Source organism: Oxyura jamaicensis, chromosome 4, assembly GCF_011077185.1.
Source record: "Oxyura jamaicensis isolate SHBP4307 breed ruddy duck chromosome 4, BPBGC_Ojam_1.0, whole genome shotgun sequence".
In the NCBI taxonomy this organism is placed as follows: Eukaryota; Metazoa; Chordata; class Aves; order Anseriformes; family Anatidae; genus Oxyura; species Oxyura jamaicensis.
The window spans coordinates 3,897,608-3,919,538 of record NC_048896.1 but is presented as its reverse complement, the minus strand read 5'-3'; the positions used below and the strand labels follow the sequence as shown (position 1 = coordinate 3,919,538).

The 21,931-nt window shown below is 35.9% G+C and overlaps 3 long non-coding RNA genes across 8 annotated transcripts in view; 1 reads left to right on the top strand and 2 right to left on the bottom strand.

The window, feature by feature from the left end:
• Positions 1-20,976, top strand: part of LOC118166106 — a 202,059-nt gene extending 181,083 nt beyond the window's left edge. For 3 of the 6 annotated variants that reach the window (XR_004750347.1, XR_004750345.1, XR_004750349.1), the window contains one exon: positions 20,899-20,974. This is a non-coding gene — a long non-coding RNA (uncharacterized LOC118166106). Of the gene's footprint in view, positions 1-15,624; positions 15,660-20,898 lie in introns of all 6 variants that reach the window. The other 3 variants (XR_004750350.1, XR_004750346.1, XR_004750348.1) reach the window with 3 other exon arrangements.
• LOC118166107 lies at positions 2,120-7,702 on the bottom strand. Its single transcript, XR_004750351.1, has 2 exons — positions 7,598-7,702; positions 2,120-2,708 (listed from the first exon to the last, which is right to left on the bottom strand). It is a non-coding gene; the product is annotated as an uncharacterized LOC118166107 (long non-coding RNA).
• LOC118166109 lies at positions 8,311-9,838 on the bottom strand. The gene is made up of 2 exons (XR_004750353.1): positions 8,896-9,838; positions 8,311-8,347 (listed from the first exon to the last, which is right to left on the bottom strand). It is a non-coding gene; the product is annotated as an uncharacterized LOC118166109 (long non-coding RNA).
• Positions 20,977-21,931: the final 955 nt, after the last annotated feature.

The window sequence follows — 21,931 nt, the reverse complement described above, 5'->3', positions numbered from 1 at the left end:
CCCTCTATTAGTCTCCAAGACTGCAGATTGGTTACTACTCTCTAAGTTAGTTGCATTTCTAGGCATGTCCATGCATTTAATAATTCTTAATGGATTTGTCTTTCATGAAGCCATGTGATCAAATACCAGTGCAAAGTCGGTATGAAAATTCAGCTTAGCAGCTTTATTTCAATTGAACGGATCTGGAAACTGCAAAATGTGACATTCGTACCTATTAATTAAACCATCAGCAAAAGGCTTAAGCATTTTTCATGCTGTGTTGCGTTATTTCTGGAATGAAAATAACAGCCAGAGATTACATCAAGACAATTGAACAAAAAGATAGTACCTTCATATTCAAGTAAAATAAGATACATTCTAACTGAGGGAACAAATAAAAGATCTATCAAAATCCATAAGAAAGTTTTCTGATACAGGTGTGACTTAACAGAGCTTTCATTTAACTATAAATAACCACAGTAATTACATATCAATATAATTGCTGGTATTTATTGCATTTGCTACAAGTGGTTCAGAGGAGACAATGAGGGTAAAAAACAGTATGGGAGAGTGTAATTCCACCAGAGCAATGACTTCTTGTCTTTGAGTTTATATTTACATAAGAAAACTGTCATAAGGAAAGGGCAGCACATATATTTATTTATTTATTTATTTTTGAAAGAGAACTTTCTTGGATTTTTCAAAAGTCTTTCATTTTGGAATTAAACTCTGCATCTTGGACAAGACAGACAGGCAGTTAATTACCCCCCCCCCCCCAAAAAAAAAAAAAAAAAAAAAAAAAAGGCATTGGGTGCTCTTGGAAAAAAAATGACACTTTTGTAAAGAAAATGATTACTGAGGATACGGTATTGATTTGACAGTTTTGCAGCTGAAAATGTTTGCTAATTGGAGAACCAATTCCATATTTGTATTCCCAGCACAGAAGCTTCTGAAGTAAGCATCCAAGAGCAAATACTTGCTGAAGGAAAAAATAAATCCAATATAAACCCAGGACGTGATACTGGAGGAAACAGCAATCTGGCAGCCTTGCTCTAGGCATTGTAAAACTGCCCTACAAATGGACGGGTAGAAGCAGTCATAAAAATTAATTTAAAAAAATTACTGTCAATAAATACTAGTAGGCAATTACAGTTGGCCAAGCTAATTGCATTTTTAAACTATTGTTTTCATCACAATATTCCATGTACTATTGTAATGTGATGTGATTGAGTGTGATGCAGAACATTCTGATGTCTTGCTGTTACTTTCACATAATTGTCTCTCTTTTGGCAGACCATTGTGAAAGAAAGAGGTAAAGAGGAAGAGTAAACATTTTACATACTTCCCTTTTTGACTCTTTAAAACCTTAAATAAATAAATTCCAACAAAATATCTAAGCAATATGAGAATTAGTTTAGATCATTTTAAAAATTGATGCCTTTTTCATTTCCCTGTAGATTATTTTAACTATTTCATCAGGCAGCATTAACCCTGTATTAATGCTTTATACAGGAATGGCAAATCATAGGTGTTATATGTTTCAGATGTCATTCAAATAGCAGAAAGTGTTTGATGATGTGTAGGAGCTGAATACTTGCAAGCTACAAGTAACTTCTGAGAAACTGGCACCAAGCACTTCCATACATCTGTATCCTCTATTATTTTTTTTTTTTTAATACATTTTCCTCTCTATCCCAAATCAGATATTGACATTTCTAAAGAAGTGCCAGCCACTGTCTCAGGTAATTTCTATAAATACACATCCAGCAGTACAAGAAGAAAAAGAGGTGTAGTAAATACCCCAACAATATGCTGCCAGCTCATCCCTTATTCCTCCCCAATCCCTTATCCCTCCCCTCACCCCCCAAATAAATAAATAAATAAATAAATCTGTGGAGCAGTGGGATGCCTGCTAGGAAGACGACATAAAGTGCAGAAGTATGAATAAATAAAAGAGCACTTGTTTCCTCCAATGTGTGTGCCTTTTGCCATTTTATATCCCTTTCATGTCTTTCTCTTCATCCCTACTGTCTCATTCCTTTTATTAATTGCTTTACTTTTTCTCCTCTGCCTTTTTCTTGCCTTTCTTCTTCTGGAAAAGTGTGACTTGTATTCTACTCATTCATTTTTGCTCATTCATTTTTCTTTGTTGTCTCTTGACCATAATATGTCTCCTTTCCTCTACCCCAGAGATAGTTTCTCATTTCCCTTACTTCACTCCCTATGATGTGTGTGTCGTTCCTTCTGATCTAATTCTTTCTATTTCTTTGCCACATGCATTCTGTTTTACTGACCCCCTTCCTCTGCATTCTGGCTCTGCTCCTGCTTTTTATACCCTTACTGACTTATTTCCTAAGACCGCTACATAACTTGTCTCAGTTTCATTCTCTTTGTTTACCACAGTGCACAGCCAGCATTTCCAGCTGCATCTCCCATTCCTAGTTCTGTTGTATGATTTCAGCCTCTGGACTTCTTCTAACCTTCCACCATCTCACTGCACCTATTGCTGCACCTATTGCTGCTTTGCTCGTTTATTCTATTCTAAGGGCATAAAGGAGAAAGAATTACCTAAAAGCATGTCCCCTTTCAGAGAAGGATGACTTGCTGATGTACCATTGCTGCTCAGTGTCCTCTCACTGGCCATCAGAGCGTGTCAGAGGCTGGCTGTGAAAGAGGTAGGATTCATCACTGGTGCCTGCTGTGCTCTGATTATTCTGTACTTCCCAGAGCTGCAAGAAGCAGAGCATAATTAGATCAGCAATGAAGCTTTTTACAGTTTGGAATCGTTTGTTAGTCCCACTGATGGTTTTGTATAGCGTAGGGTTGATTTTATGTAGAAAGTTCTTGAATTACAGTATGTCAGCCATAATAAATAGTGAGCCCTAGCTTCTGCTCACTACAACAGAATGAGTTGGGTTGTTTTCCCTCTTGGGTAGGTTCTAACTAACTTGAATAACAAATACTTGATATTTACTCCTCACATGTTCAAGACTTCTTCTAATATGTGAAGGTCAATATTAGATCCAAGGCCTGAATCTAGATGCCTTTGACAGTGATGGACTGTCAGATATGATGGCTGTATCTCTACCAGCCTGTGAGCACTCTTGTTCATACTGTTAAATTATTCATTGCTGGCCAGTTTTTGGCTCATGATGACTTAATTAGCATCCACTAAATAATGCCTGAGCACAGTTTGGGGATTAGCATAGGCCAGGAACCAACTCCAGTAGGCAGTTGGGATAGTACCACGCTGTTTTGAGGATAGAAAAAATTAGCTGAATGAAAACAATCTGTGCCTGTTAGTTGGCCCAAGGGCCTGAGAACTATTCCTGGGTTATTCTATATACAATTTTAGTGTATGGAGGTAAATCTAACCTCACAGTTTCTAACTTCTTCATGTTAATGTTTATTGCTCATAGTTGTAACAATAGTGGTATTGATCTATACCAAAGGTTATTTTAACCCATCTCTTCAGTAGTAACTGGCCTGGACATTCAAAATGCATATAAATGACACATTCCCCAGATAATCTAGTATGGTGGAGGTCTTCTCCAATTAATTGCTTAATCTTTTCATCTCATGCAGATTTTCTGTATTCACAACATCCTTTGTCTAGACTTACTGTCAGCTGTTACAGAGAATCACCTCCTTTTTTGTTTGTTTGAGTTTTGCTTCTGACTTCAGCCTTTAGTGCTTGTGTGCAAGAAGCATTAAACAGCTGGCTACTACCCTTAATCTGTCATTTGTAAATGTGTTGAGGAGGGTAGATCTTAGCACAGACTGTTGGGGATATCCACTAATTCTCTCTGACATGTGTAATATCTGATCATTTTTGGTTTTACACTTCCTTGTCTTTTAACCAAGAGATGTGGATTTTTGGTTTTGGTTTCACTCAACACTGATATTGTGAAAAGTAATGCATTGTTTTTATTCTGGTTGGAGTCCGTTTCTGTAGTATATGGACTTTAATTCAGGCAAATCATTCAGAAGGGTCCTTTTGTGCCTGGAATTCTGGACTGGTAGAGAGTTGGATTTACATATGTCAACATCAACAGTGTTTTACTAATAGTTGAACCAATTCTTCCCTATACCCTTCCCTATACCAGTATAGTATGTGGATCTATTATTAAATTTTATTTATGAGCTTTATTAAGTTGGTAGAATAAGCAGCACTCAATCTATGTGGACCATTTTTTTATTACATACCCAACAGTTTTGTCCTTTTCCTTAATAAGCTTGAATATATAGATGTCTATTGCTTTTGTTTGGATGCTGATTCTCTTTGATCACTGTCATCTATCTTATACCAGTGAAACTCCATGAAATGCTGTTACTTTACATCAGCACTGATAAGGCAATCATAAGCAAGGCAAATGTTTCTAAAATTCTTTACAAAAAAATCATTTTTTTGGAAGTGTTCTCTCCTGCCCTGTTTCTTCCATGGGCCTTCGAAATGGGAAAGGCCTGTCAGTGTCAGAGCACTTTCCTGTGCTCCTCCATAGGCAAGTTATAAATAGATCCCATATGATTAGGTACTGAAATAAGAAGCTTTTTTTTTTTTTTTTCTTTTTTCTTTTTTCTTTTTTCTTTTTTCTTGAGCATTAGCAATTCTGCAGGTGCTTGTTCCAATGCTTTCTAAAATCATCTTCTGTTAACACTGCAGTCTAACAAGGAATGTTCCTGTCTTTGAGAAATACATATGTGTATACTGTGCTTGCCATTGACCCATCTCCTTCACCTTTCCCTGCAGAAAGATAACTTATACAGACTATTTATTTTTTTTAGAAGTTAGTATTGGAAGTGTTTGTGAAATCTTATGTTCTACAAATCGGAGGAGTTCAAAGTTCAAGATGACAATGTAAGTTTCAGTATATTGTCTCAACAGTAATTTGAATTCTCTAGAATTCTTTAAGTACTGTTTATTTTCAGAGACTGTTTATTTCCTATCCGATTTTGCATTTACAGTAATTAATGTAATGTTTAAGGCAGAAGACGCTTGTGGACTGCTAACATACAAGATAATGTGGGAAATTATGGCATTTACCCAAAGCAGTTAGTGTTAGACATTTATCTTGATCAGTGGATCGTAATTCAGTTTTTCATTTCTATAAGAGTTTTTCAGAGTACTCTGATAAAAAGGTTGTGTTTGAGAAGACTTTATTCTAATCCCAATTCTGTCTCTATTTTACTACCAAGAACAAATTTTTAGCTTCCCCGCACTCACCTAGTCCCATTTTTTGTGACTCTAGGTCTCTGTCACAATGCCTCTTGTATAGTATGTTAGTGATTATTCATCTCGTAACACATTTGTTACATAGGTACTTCCAAGACTGCTTTCCAAGTGGACAAGGATCTTAAATACACTTAATGTTTTATATTGAAAAAAATTTTTCAAAGTATGTTGTTAGTTTTAATGACAGGCTTATCAGTTTTTCTCCTAAAAAATGAGAAGTCTTGGCCACTTTGACTGCGTGTTCATTACAAGGAACCATATGGTCACTTGAAAACATTTTGTGCGTGGTCAATTAAAATAACAGGATTGTTAGACTTCATCACCGCAAGGGAACAGGACCTCCATTCAGGGCAACTGGAACCTGCATTTGTGGTCACTGTATAACGAACATTTGTATGGCATTACAATCTAATCAGGCAATATCCACACACAAGAAAAAAATCTCCATATGAATTATTTTTTCGTTCATCTATCTAGAAATCAAAGGTATTTAGAATTAAAGCACAGCTCTAGCAGAGACGCATTATGGTGAAGGAATCAAATATGTGATTGATAGATTATCTTAAAAGACAATTGTAAAATGTATATACTTATATTCAAGAATATTTGTATTTAAATATCTGTAAATATAGAATTATATATTTAAAGTTTCAGTCTTTTAATTTTATTTTTATTTTATTTTATTTTTTTTTTTGTAACAAAGATTGTTGTTGCAACTTAGAAGACTGACAAACTTGATAATCATTTCCCTGCTAAAATCTACAGAACATTAGAATGCTCTCGTGTGTGCACTGCGACAAACTGGCCAAAGGGCTATCAGATTGTATCTGTAGATCCCATTTTAAAAATGGCCAAATAAATTTTTAAGTTTTATCTTGGCACTTCTGACTGGATAAAATTTCAAATACTTTGAAATTCAGCTTTCTGAAACTTCTGCATGAAAAAATATCATACAATTTAAACTACTACTTACACTACGTGGTAGAAGAGATTACAGAGATTTGAGATTCCAGTGGTTTCTAAATTCTTACACAGTATACTTTATTTTACATTTACTGTATTGGCAACTTCATCTGGAAAGGAAATGGGATAAAATATTGATTCTAAATAAATTAATTCTGTTATTGATTTTAACTATTTCATACGTAGAAGTTTCAAATTATTTCCTTTATAGCTTCACAATTGACACTGGTTGAGTAAGGTACTGAAGTTTATATTTCTTGTTAAGTTGGCAAACAGTTTTTAAATGTGATTAAAAAGAGTAATTGCTTAACTTAGTAATTGTATGTAAAGTCTCTAAGACCATGCCTGAGCTAATCATGCCAAAGTATCATTATAATTTACTGTATTCAGATTTTAAATAACCTGTTGCTGTTTATAAATTGTTTTCACACGCATATTTAAGAAACAAGATAATTTGCGAAGGGAGTAAGTTTAAATAATATTCTAGATTTAATAGCAACAGAAATAAAGAGAAGAAATAGAAATAAGGCTCCCACATCATTTTAATTTGTTTTACAATAAATTCCAGGGAGCTCTCAGGTCACATCACAATTACAAGTGAGATACTGAATCAGTGCATGGAAAATGAGTTAAGGAAAAGGCTCATACTAACTCCATTTTTTTTCTTTTGTCAGTTTTACCACAATGTAAATAAAGGTGGGTGTTTTTTTTTTTTAATAATAATAATAATATTTTCCAATAAATTTGCACTGTGTTGATTCTGATGTGAACAATATGTAGCTATGTTTTCATACAGTGTCAATGAAAGTGTTGGTCAGCATTCTTGATAAATGCTGCTAAATGAAGTGGTCCCTTTTCACTGAATTAGCAGTTTATTTCTCTACTCAAGAACTAACATTTCTTCTTGATTCTTGAAGTTCAGTTTATTTTTTTTTTCTTAATCTAGAGCATAGCTAAGCAGAATTTATTTTCTCTTGAACAAAATGACCTGCAGCTTCAACTGTGCTCTTCAGGAAACATTCAGTAGAATATTTAATGCTTTCCTTTCCAAAGTGCCTCAGGGTTTTTAATTGTGGAAGTAATAATTTCCTGTATTTTCTGATCTAAAGTCACAGGAAAAGGACATGCAAGGACTAGGTCTGAAAAATTATTAACATCAGCTTCATCCAAATACAATAAAGTTTTAGTACACTTTTTTTTTTTTTTTTTACTTTGTGGTAGTTAAATACTCTTCACTAGATGTTTTAGCTAAAAATAGTAATAAATAAAAAACTTCTAAACTTACTCCTATGGAAAATAGGAATAATGTAGCCAATAAAACTGAATTTATTAAGTTAACCCTTTAAAAGGTAAGGAAAATCATCCAAATAAATACTATTTATTATTAAAGAAAAAAACTGTATTTTATTTTTTTTTTATTACCTAATGAGCTGATGCTTTCAGGTCATAATTCCTCTGTTAATTCATGGGAGATGAGATTGTGGTGTTCCTTTAATTAAATCTATTGAAGAGTGCAAAACTGACGTCAGCAGTTCAGGTTCTCATACACCAGCCTATCAGTGTCCCAGAAACTGTGGCTGGAGGAGCCAGTTTCTTGCTATTGCAAAGCTGTCCCATGGGCCTGGGATTGGAAAAGAAAAGAGTTGTAGGGAGGGACCTCTTTTAATCTCCAGCACATAGGAAGACATTGGAGACTCTCTTTGCGGTCTGAAGACCACCTGAAAAATTGGGAAACAGGAGAATATCAGAATCACAGAGGACAGATGTCCAGCAGAGAACAAGCTCTCCTATCTTTTGAAATAGGGTGAACCCCTCAGAGCCCAGCGCTCACCAGATCCCAGTTACCTCAAAGAGCTAACAGCTTGGAAGTGTAATTTTTTTCCAGAATGCTCTCCTAATTTTTTCTTTCATTTATATCCATCTCATAGGCCCTTTCTGATCAAGTGGTTTGAATCTTCAAGCTTGAATACCCCATGTATATTAAAGAAATGGGAAAACATATGTACCCATATATAATTAGGGGACATCATCTCTCTTTTGTGTTGAATATATGTCATCTAGCCAGCACCAGTTGGAGAAGCATAAATCCATTCCTGGCTCACTCAAAAAAATATCCCCAGACACATTTTTTTTTGAAATTTCAGGTCCTTCTCTTAGTCCTACCCCCCACCCCTCTGTTGTGGTTTAACCCGGCTGGCAGCTAAACACCACACAGCCATTCGCTCACCCTCCCCCTCCCTCTCTGGGATGGGGGAGAGAAACGGGAAAGTGAAGCCTGTGGTTTGAGATAAAGACACTTTATTAAGATAGAAAATAATAATAATAATAATAATAATGTTTATGAAACAAGTGATGCACAATGCAATTGCTTACCACCCACTGACCAATGCCCAGCCCATCCCCGAGCAGCCGGCCCCCCACCCCGGCTAGCCACCCCTATATATTGTTCAGAATGACGTCAGATGGTATGGAATACCCCTTTGGCCAGTTTGGGTCAGCTGTCCAGGGTCTGTGCCCTCCCAGCTCCTGCTGCACCCCTAGCCTGGCCACTGGCAGGACAGAGCGAGAAGCTGAAAAGTCCTTGGCTTGGTGTAAGCATTGCTCTGCAACAATTAAAACATCAGCACGTTATCAGCACTCTTCTCATCCTAATCCAAAACATAGCACCCTACCAGCTACTAGGAGGAAAAATAACTGTCCTAACTGAAACCAGGACACACTCCTTGATCTTTGTCCAAGCATTTGAGAGGGGCAGTGTCTTCTTTGGCTTTAGCTGAAGTCATTTGTTTAGGCAGCTTTTCCTTACCAGCACTGAAACCTGCTACTCCAGATTATATTTGCAATTAGCAATTTGGCAACTTCTTTTATCTAAAGATACCACAGATGCTGCAAATTCATTTACTCGAAACTGAAGATTCGTTTTCTTTGTGCTTTGAACTGCTGATGTGTCATCTCAGTCCTTTAGCGCTTGCCAGATGATAACAAACACCAAATTCAGTTTATGTTGTATATTCTTTTATTTATTGCTTAAAATGTGGACAGGTACCAGACAGCTGATGTATAGGTATACATATATACATATATATATTAATCGAAATCTTCATACTCTTCATGATCTTCCAAAGAAATCATTTCAAATCTGTTTTGTAATTGTTTGCCTTAACTTAATGATTTATGTTGCTGATGTGTAGGTTTCAAATCTTGTAGCAAGTAATCTCCAAAATATTTGGTACCCTGGCTGTAAGAATCATTCAGTGAAAACAGGCACAATGCACTTTCTGTTACTGCTTCAAGAATTGTTTTGGAGATCTGGCAGTCAATATTCACCTTAGCTATGAACCAACCAGTTTATATAGGAAGAAAAATCCACCCAAAGTACTGTGGCTTCCCTTTTAACTGCATCTTTGTTTCATAATCAGGTCTTTATACCGTGAACAATTTAGAATGTCTATATTGATTAAACCGTGGGAGTCTTCACTTTAAATTCTATCTGGTATTCTGCAAACTATAATGAACATTACTGAATGCATGGCATCTTCTGGAAAACACCTTGAGATTATCAAATTTAATTTCCCCTAGGAAATTCTTACAGCACTGCAATCAAGCTAACTTCTACTTTCTGTAATGAAATAAGATTTAATCTACAATTTTCCAACCACCACCATTTCCTGATTTTCTTTTAAAAAAAAAAAAATAATAAAAAATAATAATAATAATAATAAAAAAGATGTAGAGCAATTCCACTCTGTTTTTAGGTTACTGCTATACTTTTTCCCATAGGGCATCCTAATGAATATCCTGTCCTTTTTTAGTATGCTGATTAAGTAGAATCAGCTGAAACTCCATGGTTGGTAAAGAATTTATGTAAATATTGCAATTAAATCTTGTCCGTAATAATAGGTGACTTTTAATCTAGTATATATTGAGTCCCCTAATCTCTCAGATTGTAATTGAGTGATGAAGATGCAAGGCTTCATAAAAGGAAGGCAGATCACAAGAAAATAATGATTTTTTGTGTGTGTAAACCATGATTTTCCAATTATTCCTCTCAGCTGGGACAGAAAAAACATCTAGCTTGTGATATGTTCTGATCCAAAATAATCCTTTTGTCACTGTACCTCTTTTGATTAAAGGCTGCTTTGACTTTCTTCCATGTAAAATTTTCAACACCTTTGGTAATTTTATTGTTTGTTATTTTATTTCTTTCCTAGAACATTACTAAAACATAATCATATTGGTAAATAATATGCTTTCAATAATACTTAGAGGTACATGGATAAATAGTCATTAGAGTGATTTTGTTATCTATAAACACGGGCTTGAGGGTGAAGTGCATCTGGCAAATGCAAGACCTGAATAGTGTGCAAGCTTTTTTTTTAAAAAAAAAAAAAATGTAAAAACAGTTGTGGATAGTGAATAAGAAAGAAGTTATCTTTTTGATGACATGGTATGTGCACAATAAATTAGAGATAAAATTTGAATAGCAAGAAATTCCAGGCAAATATTAATGGAGACATTTGGTACACCTTTGCATCACAGAGAAGAAATTGTAAGATTGGATATGCTTGCAGTGTCTGTGTACATGCAAATAGAATCATACAAGAAAACTATTAACTGTGACTGTGATCTTGTTCATACAGTAGTTTGAAATGTAATAAGTGCTATATGAGAGTGAGGCGTTCGTTTAATTTATGGAACAATTATTTCCTTCTCTTTATGTTTTTGTTTACATTTCCTGTATTTGCCTGCATTTTCCAACATTTACAGTGGGAAATTTTATCCTCTCTATTAAAATAAATAATTTTCAGATCCTAATGTACAGTAATATTAGCCTAGGATGTTCCTGGATATTTTAAACTTGCAGTATAGTCTGTTCAACTTTTGAGAGCAGATAAAGTCTTGCTTTAAAGAGATGGTTAGAGATTTAGGTTGGTTTCAGTGGACTGAAAGGGATGGATATCTGATTTGAGAAAGAGATCTGAAGATACATTGTAAATAAAAAGCTTCAATGAGTATAGAAATGAGAGAGGCAAGAACTGAAAAATATAACTGAAAACACAAGTATAGCAAAGTACTTTTTTTAAGGACAAGTGAAGTTGTTTTCTTGCATAGGAAATGAGAAAGAGATGCAAAAGTGTGAATGTTTAAAGAGAACAGAAAGGTTACTTTGCTGTATTTCCCCATATTGACAGATACAGGGAGAAACGTAAGCAGAAATAAAGCAGCAATTGAGAAGACAATCAAAAGCAGTGGGAATGTTGCTGGGTTTACAAGCATGAGATTAAAAGGGGGAGTTGTTAATGTCTATTTAGAAAAGTGGCAAAACCTGAAAAGAATGAATCCCTTTCCAGTGTATCTGCATTAGCCTTAAGACTACTAGGAGTAGTTGAGGCAGCCATTGGCAGCATGGTGTGGCTGGCAGCAGGAGCTAAGTGACACAGGCACAGTTCCAAAAGGAAGGAGACACGTGTAAGAGGGCAATTCAGACAGAGATCATGCCTGTTCAGTGATCAAACCCTTTTCTTTCTAAAAGCTCTACAGAAGTGTTCCATAATATTCTCCCATATGCAGAAGTTGGTGCCTCTGTGAATACAGTCCAGAAGAGTTCAAGTACATACTCCCACTTCTTGAGTAATATTTCTAATATTTGAGTTGCTTCTTTACTCTCCAATCCTTGTAGATGTTTGCTATAAGTACAAGGACCTGATGGTGAATCCAAGTTTCATAAATGCAAAGACAGTTTTGCAGTATGAATCCAAAATGTGGCTTGAACTAAAATCATTGATATTTTGTAGGTTGTTCATGTTGTTTATGTAGGCCCCTAATCACTTGAGATATGTTTAAGCCTTTTAAGTGATACTTAGTGCATTCAAATTAGTAAATTAATCTCTTGGGTAACAGCAACTCAGCATACCTGGGGTCACAGAGCATAAAATTATTTTTGTTGCTATCTACAGAATGTCTTGACATGCAGCATATACCCACAGGGTCAGAAAAATTGCCCTTTGATTACATGTACAATAATCTGGATCTCCCAAGGTATTCAAGTGGTTAATTAAATATCAAGTAATTGCTAAAACTACTAAGTGACATTTAATTAGTATGTTAATTGATATCAAATTTGCCCTCACTATCTTGTTTTATGTTAATAAAATCCCTAAACATTTCTTCAAAGTAGATTAGGAAACAATGTGCTTCAAATGTACTAATGCAAAACAGCCTTAAGCATTGCTTCTGCTCATGGAACGTACCTTCTGACTTAAATTTTTATTGCAGCTGTTTTACTTTGTCTATCTCTAAGCTTACTTTTTGCTAAGAATATATTATATTTAGTAGTGTAGACCGGTCTTGGAATTGATTTTAGCTTTTCTAAGCCTGTAATCCCTTAGAAATCTATCTAAAGTGTGATAACAGTTAATAGAAATCTAGGGCTTCTTCTCTTCCCTTTGGCACCTACCGAGCAGAGATAGCCAGGCACTATGGAGAATGCACAGTGCCTCCATTTGACTAGTGTGAATGATGTATTTCTGCACTTTCTGATCTGGGGTTTAGAAGTCTGTGCTTCACACATAATACACAATCGCCATAAATGTTTTAAGTGACTGATTATTCTGCAGCAGCGAAATGTGCCTTAGTGTTATTTCGCACAAGGAAGGGTATTCCCCTCCTCCTCTTCATACCCCCACCAAGGAAACAGCCTGCTCTAGCTTTCACATCGAGCCTTCCAAAATTCTCATTGCTTTCTTTGACTGAAGAGAGCAACTATGATATAGAAGAGATGCCTTTAGGCTTGGGTCCAAAAGGGACTGACTGGATTCCAGGCTGACAATAGCCCCAAGCTTGTCCTTCCTTCCAACCACTGAAGTGTTCCCAATAGCCTCATCAAAAACAGGTGAGCAGACCAAAGCTGAATCTAGTAAGAAGGTTGTTTTCATAATGGTTAATTTGAAAACATACTGCAAAAAAAAAATCACATGAATATTCATATGAATTTTTAAATGAATTCCTTTCAGCTGTGCTCATGCCTTTTTTGTGGTAACTTTCTGTGGAGTTTCTCCTGTGTTTTATTGGAGCAAATGCACAGAGAGACTTGGTTTTACATTCAGGATCACAAAAAGCAAACTCTAATTTATTCTTCATGAACATTTACACCTGATTACTTCAGAAGAGTCCAACTGGAGAGAAGAAACAATGGCATATGACCACACACAACTAAGCTACATAGCTCAGTTTCCAACCCTTCCCAACTTCGAAATCTGGAACCTCCATATAAGCAATATATAAGCACAGTCAACACTGTAAAGGGGAAGCGGGTTGAGGAGGGACTGTCAGAGAACTTTAAATTATGAATAAAGAAAATCATGATTTGGTTATTCATGGATATGTCACAGAAAAAAGACACAAAATTGGTAAAATAAATTATTCATTAGAAGTACTCGGCTGTAGTTACGTGTCATCCAAATGCTGATACAGAACAAAGAATGCTGCAGAATGATAATGATAGGTAGAAGTTGTCACTGATTTTGAACTTTTTTTGATTTATTTGAACTTCTATGGTTTCTTATCTATGAGATTTATTTAAATTTCATACATGGCTTCACACATTAAATTGTTGATGTTTTCTGTTTCTATTTGGGTATATTGTGATAATCCATATTTTCTAATACAAAAATTTTATATCAATAGTGTAATATTCTAAATCTTCTGTAATACAAATTGGATTTGTTGCTGTTATTTGTACTTTTAAATAGTCTATTACTTGCAAATATTCTTTGCAAAGTTAATGCTAGTTGCAGAACTACTAACACTGAAATACATATATGACTGTAAAAGTGAGTAATATATGCAAATTGTAGCATATTTAGGAATTTTATAGACGTAAATTCTTGAAAAATATTTTTCAGATTCAAAAAAGAATTCACACATTTGTAAAAGAAAAATATTCAAATGAACTTGTCCTAGGAGATTAAAGTATTGTTACTAGAGTTCTCTTTCTGCCTTGTCCACTAGCCCTCTCAAACAGTGTCATCTGCAAAAGTATTTTGAAGTGCTCTCCAACTCCCCTGCTTGCATAAATGTCTGGTCATTACCACCAGAAAGGTTCTCCAGTCTCCCAACATCTGCATGGTATTTTTCTGCTCTCCGCCTTGTGTTATTCAGTGCTGTGAGCCCTTACCACAGACTCATAGAATGGCTTGGGTTGGAAGGGACCTTAAGGATCACCTTGTTCCCACCCCCTGCCATGGGCAGGGATGCTGCCCAGTAGATTAGGTTATGTGCTGCCCCCCCACCTCGCCTCCCAGTGTCCATTAGGGCAGCTCCAGCTGCAGTGGCCCTGCCAGCCCTCTTTCTGCCTCCACGCTTCCCAAGCACCAAGGGAGGCAATATACCACAATACACCGTGCCTCTTCTCTTTCCTGTGAAGCAGTTCCAAGTCACTGCCAAATCATTAGGCAAATGACTGTGTTTTGAACACAGGGATTCAGTGGGAGACAGCACTTTGCACAGAATTTGGATGCAGCCAATCAGCAGCTCCTACTCCCACTGGGCAGCTAGGGAGCTGCCTTGGTATATCCATCAGCAGCTCCCTGCAGCACCCCCCAGAGCTCAGCAGACCCCAAAGCCACCCAAGTGCAGTTGAGCAGCCGCTCTGGGCACTGGTTGCCAGGGCCTCCTTTACAAGGCCTGGGAGCTGCTGCCTAACACGCCAAAACAAAACCTGAGTTTCTGCGTGATCGGTAGGTACCCTGTTGCCTTCAGACAAGAGTCTGAAGCTCGTAAGTAGGGCAAGCTGCATGGATAGTGCCAGGACCTGCTTCTAGCTCCCACCTTGCTCAAATCCATGCCCGTGGTTCTTTCTGCTTTACTTCAAGCATTTTACAGTTGTGACTTCTTCATTACTCTTGTAATTTCCAAACATTATTGGATCCATTTTACCTCTATAGCCTGTTGTTCTCCCTAGTCATTCAAAACACCATTATTTAATTCTATATTGATAAGCCTTATACACCTTTCAAAAGAAATAAATACCAAAAGAAAGAAGTATGAAAACCTCCTAGTAACAAAAGGACATTTACATGCCCTGGCTGGCAGAGAGGTAGTAGTTCCTCAATCCACATTTCATTTTATTATCCTTGGCAGGATGACATAAGTTTGAGATTAACTTGTTTACTTCCTTCTGGATTTGCTTACTCATGTTTTTGTTGATGTTGTTTGTTGTTCTTGTTGTAGTTTTCTTTAGAAAACATTAATGTCTGATAAATTTTGTGGTAAAGACTGGAGTATCAGAAATGTCTTTCTTGCTTGTAATTGCCAGTTGTTTCACGTATAGTTTTGGGCATTTTTTCTAGCAAGCAACATGGCTCAAAACAGATCAGTAATTTGGGCTGTAAATACACCAGCAATGGTGTTAATGCATTACAGAGTTGTTTTTGCTTTTTGTTTCCAAGACTAGAAAAGTGACCAGTGCTCACTAAGAGCTGAGGTAGTAGTTTGATAAATTTCTGCATGGCTAACGTGATTTCAGTTGTTTCAGTTATATTTGTTCAGGTGAGAAATAATTTCACCTAATTAAGAGGGGATTCATTTTATTTTAAATCACCTGTCCAACAAGGTAAATCTAAGCCCACTGGTAAAGTACATGTTAAACTACACAGCTGTGTGATGAAAATGGCTTAGCAGCCCTGCCTGCAGTATCACAGCTGCAAAAGTGCCTTGATGAATGTGTCAGTGGACACACAAGGGAAATTTCTACAACTCTTCTAAAAGAAGGGAGACAATTTTTAGGAATGTATATCTGAAAAGATATCCAAAAAGATTTGAATACATTTAACACCCTAGTTTGCAAGACCTCAGAACTTGTTTCCTATTACAAATGCAGCAATAAAGGGTATTTTTTGAGTTGTTCTGTTACTGCCCTGGATAGTAGCAGTACCGATGCTACATTTACATGATAATGATGTATGAGCAAAATTGTTACACCAGTTTCATAGCTACAGATCAACATGGTATAATCACTAGTGTAACCATGCCCAAATAGAATTCCCATCACATTTAACATGAAACACCTCATTTAGTCTATTAAATATGGAAAAATACTGAGTTTAGAAAACACTTTACATGAAAGATATAATTGGTTTATAAATAAAGTTTTTTTTTCAGCATATCCTAAATTTGCATGTAGTAAATAATATACTTAAGTAAACTTTTCAGTTATCGTAATAGTGTAAGAGGTTTTATGCTTAACTTATATTTCATAAATATATACATTGACTGTATATGTCTGTGTACATGTTTGTATAACTTTCTAATTGTTGGCTTATTTTAATGTACTCAGGTTTTATAATGTATGCATCTGCCTACTGTGAAAATCTACACAACACATCTACCCACATAAATAAGAACAGCGACCTCCCCATGTATATAAATATATATGCCTGAAAAGTTAACATTCAAAGGTGGCAGAGTGGGAGTCTTCAGATTAGAATCTGTCACATACAGCCTGCCAGGATCAAGCACACAACCAACCACAGGCTCAGGGGCTGTTATTTGGGATCCCATGTGTGATGTGAACACATGCTGTGCACACTACTCTCTGGGGGGACCAGAAACCCTGCTGCTGTTGCTGGGTCACCAGGTATGGGTGCCTTTCTCCATCAGTTGCCGTGGCTGTTGTTGTAAGGATGCACAGGGAAAAGGTTTCTTTCCTGACTGATTAATGATGAACACACTCATTGTTAGGATCTGTGATGCAAAGACTGGGGAGAATTTGACATTGAGCAGTCCTGTTGACAGTGTGAGCAGTTGCTGCTGCCTTCACATCTCCTTTTCTGTTGTTGGTGAGGAGTTCTGTGTTTTGTCTGAACTGCCTCTGAAACAAACAGCTGGGGAGCCCTGCTCCAGACCTCTTAATTGAATACTTGTATTACTTGTATCTGTTTCTCACAAATTCATTTGTTCTTTATTCTTGTTTTCAGAAGTTCTTAAAATGTTGGAGCTAAATCTTTTTTTTTTTTTTTTTTTTTTTTTCTCCCCAAAATATCATTTCTAAGGTAGGCAGAGCCTTGTATGGAATATTTCAGCCAAGTGGGCTAAAAATCAGCAAATCTGGGAAAAGTTTAAAACAGTGTTACAAATAATTTGCCATGTACTCTTAAAAAAAGACAATACTGCCACCCCTATTTTTAAAATCCCCCGTAGCTATAAGCACTGCTTAAATATGCTGTAAAATATAGCCCAGAAATATGGTCAGATTAATTAGAGAGATTGTTGCTGTATGAAAATACTCTAAAATGTTGTTTATACTTTTTAGATGACTTACAGAATTCAAGATTCATTGCAATAGTGTCTCCAGTCCAGTTTTGAAAGGGTTTCTGACATCCCTTTCTCCAACAAAATAAATCTAACATGGTTTGTTACAGATTCTTATAGTTCTCAGGATAAGACTGAATTTGTTATTGGCTATAGAAAAAGTATTCTCTATATAAAATCTGTTTTGGAACACTAAAAGCAGATTTTGAATTACCAGAACAGGTGATTTTTTCGAAGGGATGGAGTCAAGTTACTAATGAGTATTTTCTTCATTTCCTAGTATCTTTTGCAAATTCTTACCAGAAAGTCTAGAGAGTAAATGAAAAACAAACAAACAAACAAACAAAAAAAAAACAGATAAGGTGTCTAAATACATGGCAGAGCTAAATAAACTGTTGGTCTAGTCCTGTAGACTTGAAGGTGTTCATAAGTTGTTTTGAATGATTTAAGTGGTTTATGGAACGCCTTCTAGATGTAGACCTCCCACACCCACAACCCCTACAAACCACTAAATAGACATTTGAAGAAATTTACCATTAAAATCTTCATGAAGACAAATGTAATGAAAAATGCAATAGAACCATATTTCAGAGTATTTTAGCTAAAAAAAGAGCAGAAACCTAATATTTGGCCTGAGAGAAAGTCTTAATAAAGTTTCTCTCTACTTCTGAACGCAGCTAAAAAAATTAAAAAAAATAGTTTTTTCCTGCTGATCCATATCTGAGTTAAGATAGAATAGTCTGGTCTCTGGGGCTGCTAATCTGACTTCTTTCATGGGCATTAGATTCCTATTAAAGAAAAAAAGTACAACTTTGAGATGAGCTCTCTTGAGCTCCTATCTAAACTACTGAGACAACCTGAGCAAAGGGATGCTCTTTTGTACTGCTCTTTCACATCTGAAAGCATTTCTGCTTTAATTCATTCTCTTTACTTCTGCTGTGCTGAGTATTATTATAGTCTAGTGAGTTCCTGAAAGTGGGAAATGCCAAAGAAACAGGTGTCAGACTTCAAAAGAAGGATTTGTCAAGACTTAATGTTCTGAAGCTAAAGGTGACAGCTCAACCTAAATAAGCTCTTCTCAACAGGATTTAAGTTTCCTTAATAAAAAAAGTAATAATCAAAAGTAAAGTGCTAATCCAATACCCTAGAGAGTAGAAGTTTTTTAAAAAATGTGCATCATTTGACATGATATCTTGATTTAAAGACTATTTGTAGTATAGTGTTCAAAGTCCAAGGTTGTTTATATTCCCCTGACAAGACAATTTACGTCCTATAAAGGCACAAGTTTGCAGCAAGAAGCTGTCTGCAGGCATATTCATGGGGCTGGTTGGCCTTCGATTGTCTTGTGGTAAGGGAAGAAGGAGAACATTATAGAAAGAGCAAGAAATATGTAGAAAAACAGTCCTAACATAAGAAAAAGTATTTTCTTTGTGTTCCTTCTGCCATGCGCCCAATAAAAAAATAGGTAATTGCTGTTAACAGGAAACCTACCAAGGAACAGAGGAAAAAGAGGAGCTATATGAGCCATGTATATATACATCCTACATGCTGTTTTTCTTGCCATGTGTGTCTATACTGTGTGCATAAATACTATCCAAGTTTGCAGTTACATCTATCTGTTTCAATATGCATAAACACTGGGACAATTAAATTAGATTTAAGAAACATAAGTAGCAGAATACATTTCATTATTCCATGTAGCTGTTAGTGGATTAAAACCACTGCTTTCAATTTGGATTTGAAGTCTCATAGTATATTAAGTGGTGCCTACTTTGCTGCACTTTGAAGTCCAGTCATAGAAAGTAGAGCTATTCAATATTAGTGTGTATTAGTGGTATCAGAATACAGCCCTTTTCATCTTTGAGTCATTCTCCATGTTCATTGATCAAAATAGATACTGAGCATCTTTGCTAAAAGGCAGTATTTTCTCCTTGTCTCTTCCCAATGAGTCACATGAGCATTAGATCTATGAATGGGAAGTCCAAGAGCAACTGCATTCTCCTCCATTTTTTCTCAAGTCTTTTTTGTTTAACAAGCCATTGACAATATCTACCATATTTTAGCATGTATTTGTTAGTTAACCTTCACCAATAGCTCTGTAGTATATTTAGCTGCTTATTTGGTGATTTTACAAAGGGGACAGTTACATAAAGTTACCTAACTGGTTGTGTTACCAATCTTACTTGGGGTTTTGGTATATTTTATATATTTTAAAATATTTTATATTTTCTTTGTGTATGTTTCTGTATAAATCATACTGACATCTATTTCTGCTGTTATTTCAAACCCACTGTTATCAAATCTTTTATCACATTGCTGTGTTTGTTTTGGGTTTAATTTTGAAGGATGTGTCTGCCTGTATTTGCATGTAGTGCTGTTAGTAATTTCAATTAATATAGTATTAAGTTGGATTAATTTCTATCTCAGAAGAGCATTTTTGTCCAGTCTTGCACACAAGGGAGTTGGAGCCAAGGCTTAAGGTGTTGCTGCAGCCAAAGCTGTTGTGCAAGACTGGTCAGTCCACCTGTAGCTCATACCAAAGGCAGCATTAGTGGCTGGGGTGCTCAGGAGGTATCACTGCTGTTCTCCTCTCTGTGATTCAGGGAGTGTGACAGTTGTAGCTCCCAGCTTTTAACAAGCTCTGTAGAGACAGAAGGAGGCTTGGACATTTAAAAACTGCTCTTCATTAGTATTAGTTGATGTAGAGTTTTATATTAGGCAATCTTATGCCTAATATAAAATCTTATAAATCTTATGCCTATGCCTATATTAGGCATCTTTTATGTCACCTCCCACAAACCTTGCTTTGTCTGTTGAGGAATCCTCTAATTAAAAGGCAGTGAGTCTGATGGGAACAGTCAGATGAAACATGCTCACAATGTGCATTTTCCCTGTGTACTTGGATTTATCCATCAAACAAATGACTATAATGATTCCTTATCAGCAGCAATTCAGTCATCAGATGTATGTGCCTGATGCTCTCTGCAGTCTGTGTGGTTATCAGTATATCATATTTTTTTAAGGAAAAACAAAGTCTGGTCTTTGTAGTACTGCTAAGCAGTACTACACATCAATGACACTGCAGTCTAAAGGCATAGCTGTACACACAGGTATATGAGAACACTCACAGATATTTATAAGATTACTTATGGCCTTTGGGGATGCATATAATTATTCTTTTGGCTGGATCACGTTTTCAAGCAATGAAGGAATAGTGAGACTAGATGTATTTGTGTAACAGAATGCCACATTCAGATTTTAAAAATCAGGCCTCAAAGACATGGGAATAGAGAGCTGCAGATAATTATCATTCTAATGAAGTGAGGCAAAGCAAAAATAGCTGTGTGAAAAAAAAAAAAAGAAAAAAAAAAAAAAAAAAAAAGAAAAAAAAGTGATTTTTTTTTTTTTTCCAGAACAGCGCACTTCCATCTTCTGTCTGTTCAGCATTTGTCTATGATGGATGGTGTGACTCAAAGTCCTCCATAAATTTTCCACACTTGTACACACCTTAACAGAAGTGGTTTCTATCAGTATGAGCAAATGATACGGTTTTCTGCAAGTAATGCATTGATTCATTCCAATGCTCATTTTCTGTGTCTTCTGTAATGCACACATCTTCAGAAGATTTTGTTCACATTAGAACATCTGTAATATTACTCTAATTAACTTTTCATTTCCCAGTACCTTGTTAAAACAGTTTGAAATGGCAGAACAAAATGCATGCGGCAGTCAGTGAAAATCACAGATACCTGTGCTAAATGCAGACTTGAAAAGCAGTTAAGAAGGAAAGTGCATTGAAATTTCCCACTGCACATTTAACTATTAAAAAATTGTAGATTCCATTTCTGGGTTAAAAACAAGATAAGATTTGCTCTTGATACTGTAGCAGTAAATGCTGATACTGTGAGCCAGAAGGTAGAGTAGAAGATGGGCTTTCTGTTTGTTGTTGTTGTAGTTTTTAAATACTACTAATGTGCCAAGAGAATTGCTTTTGCTTCTTAAAGTGATAAACTAATGCCATTTTGTTCAAGATCTGTTTTTTACTTGTCAGGGAATCAGTTAAAATACAGAATATTCAACTATTTATATATTATTTGTTTCTTGCTCATCTTTGTGTTCTTGAAAATCTAAGACTCTTAAACTGTTTGATTTTCAAACACGTAAGACAAACTCTGTATTACCCAAAGGGAGCTACCTACATACTTTGAAAAAATAGCAAATTAGCCACCTAAGAGGTAGAATGGTGTAAAGATGTAAAAGAGGGAGAAAGATCAAAGCTTGGAATAGGGACTGCAGAAATGTAAGCATCTTTAAGGTCTAGTACATTAACTGGAGCCCAAAAGTTTCCTGTAGCCTACAGCAATACGAGCCTCTTAACTGCAGTCTGCAAATCTGCTCACATCCTGAGTCAGAGCACGCGTACCTTTGGAGGGCCTTCAACTCTCA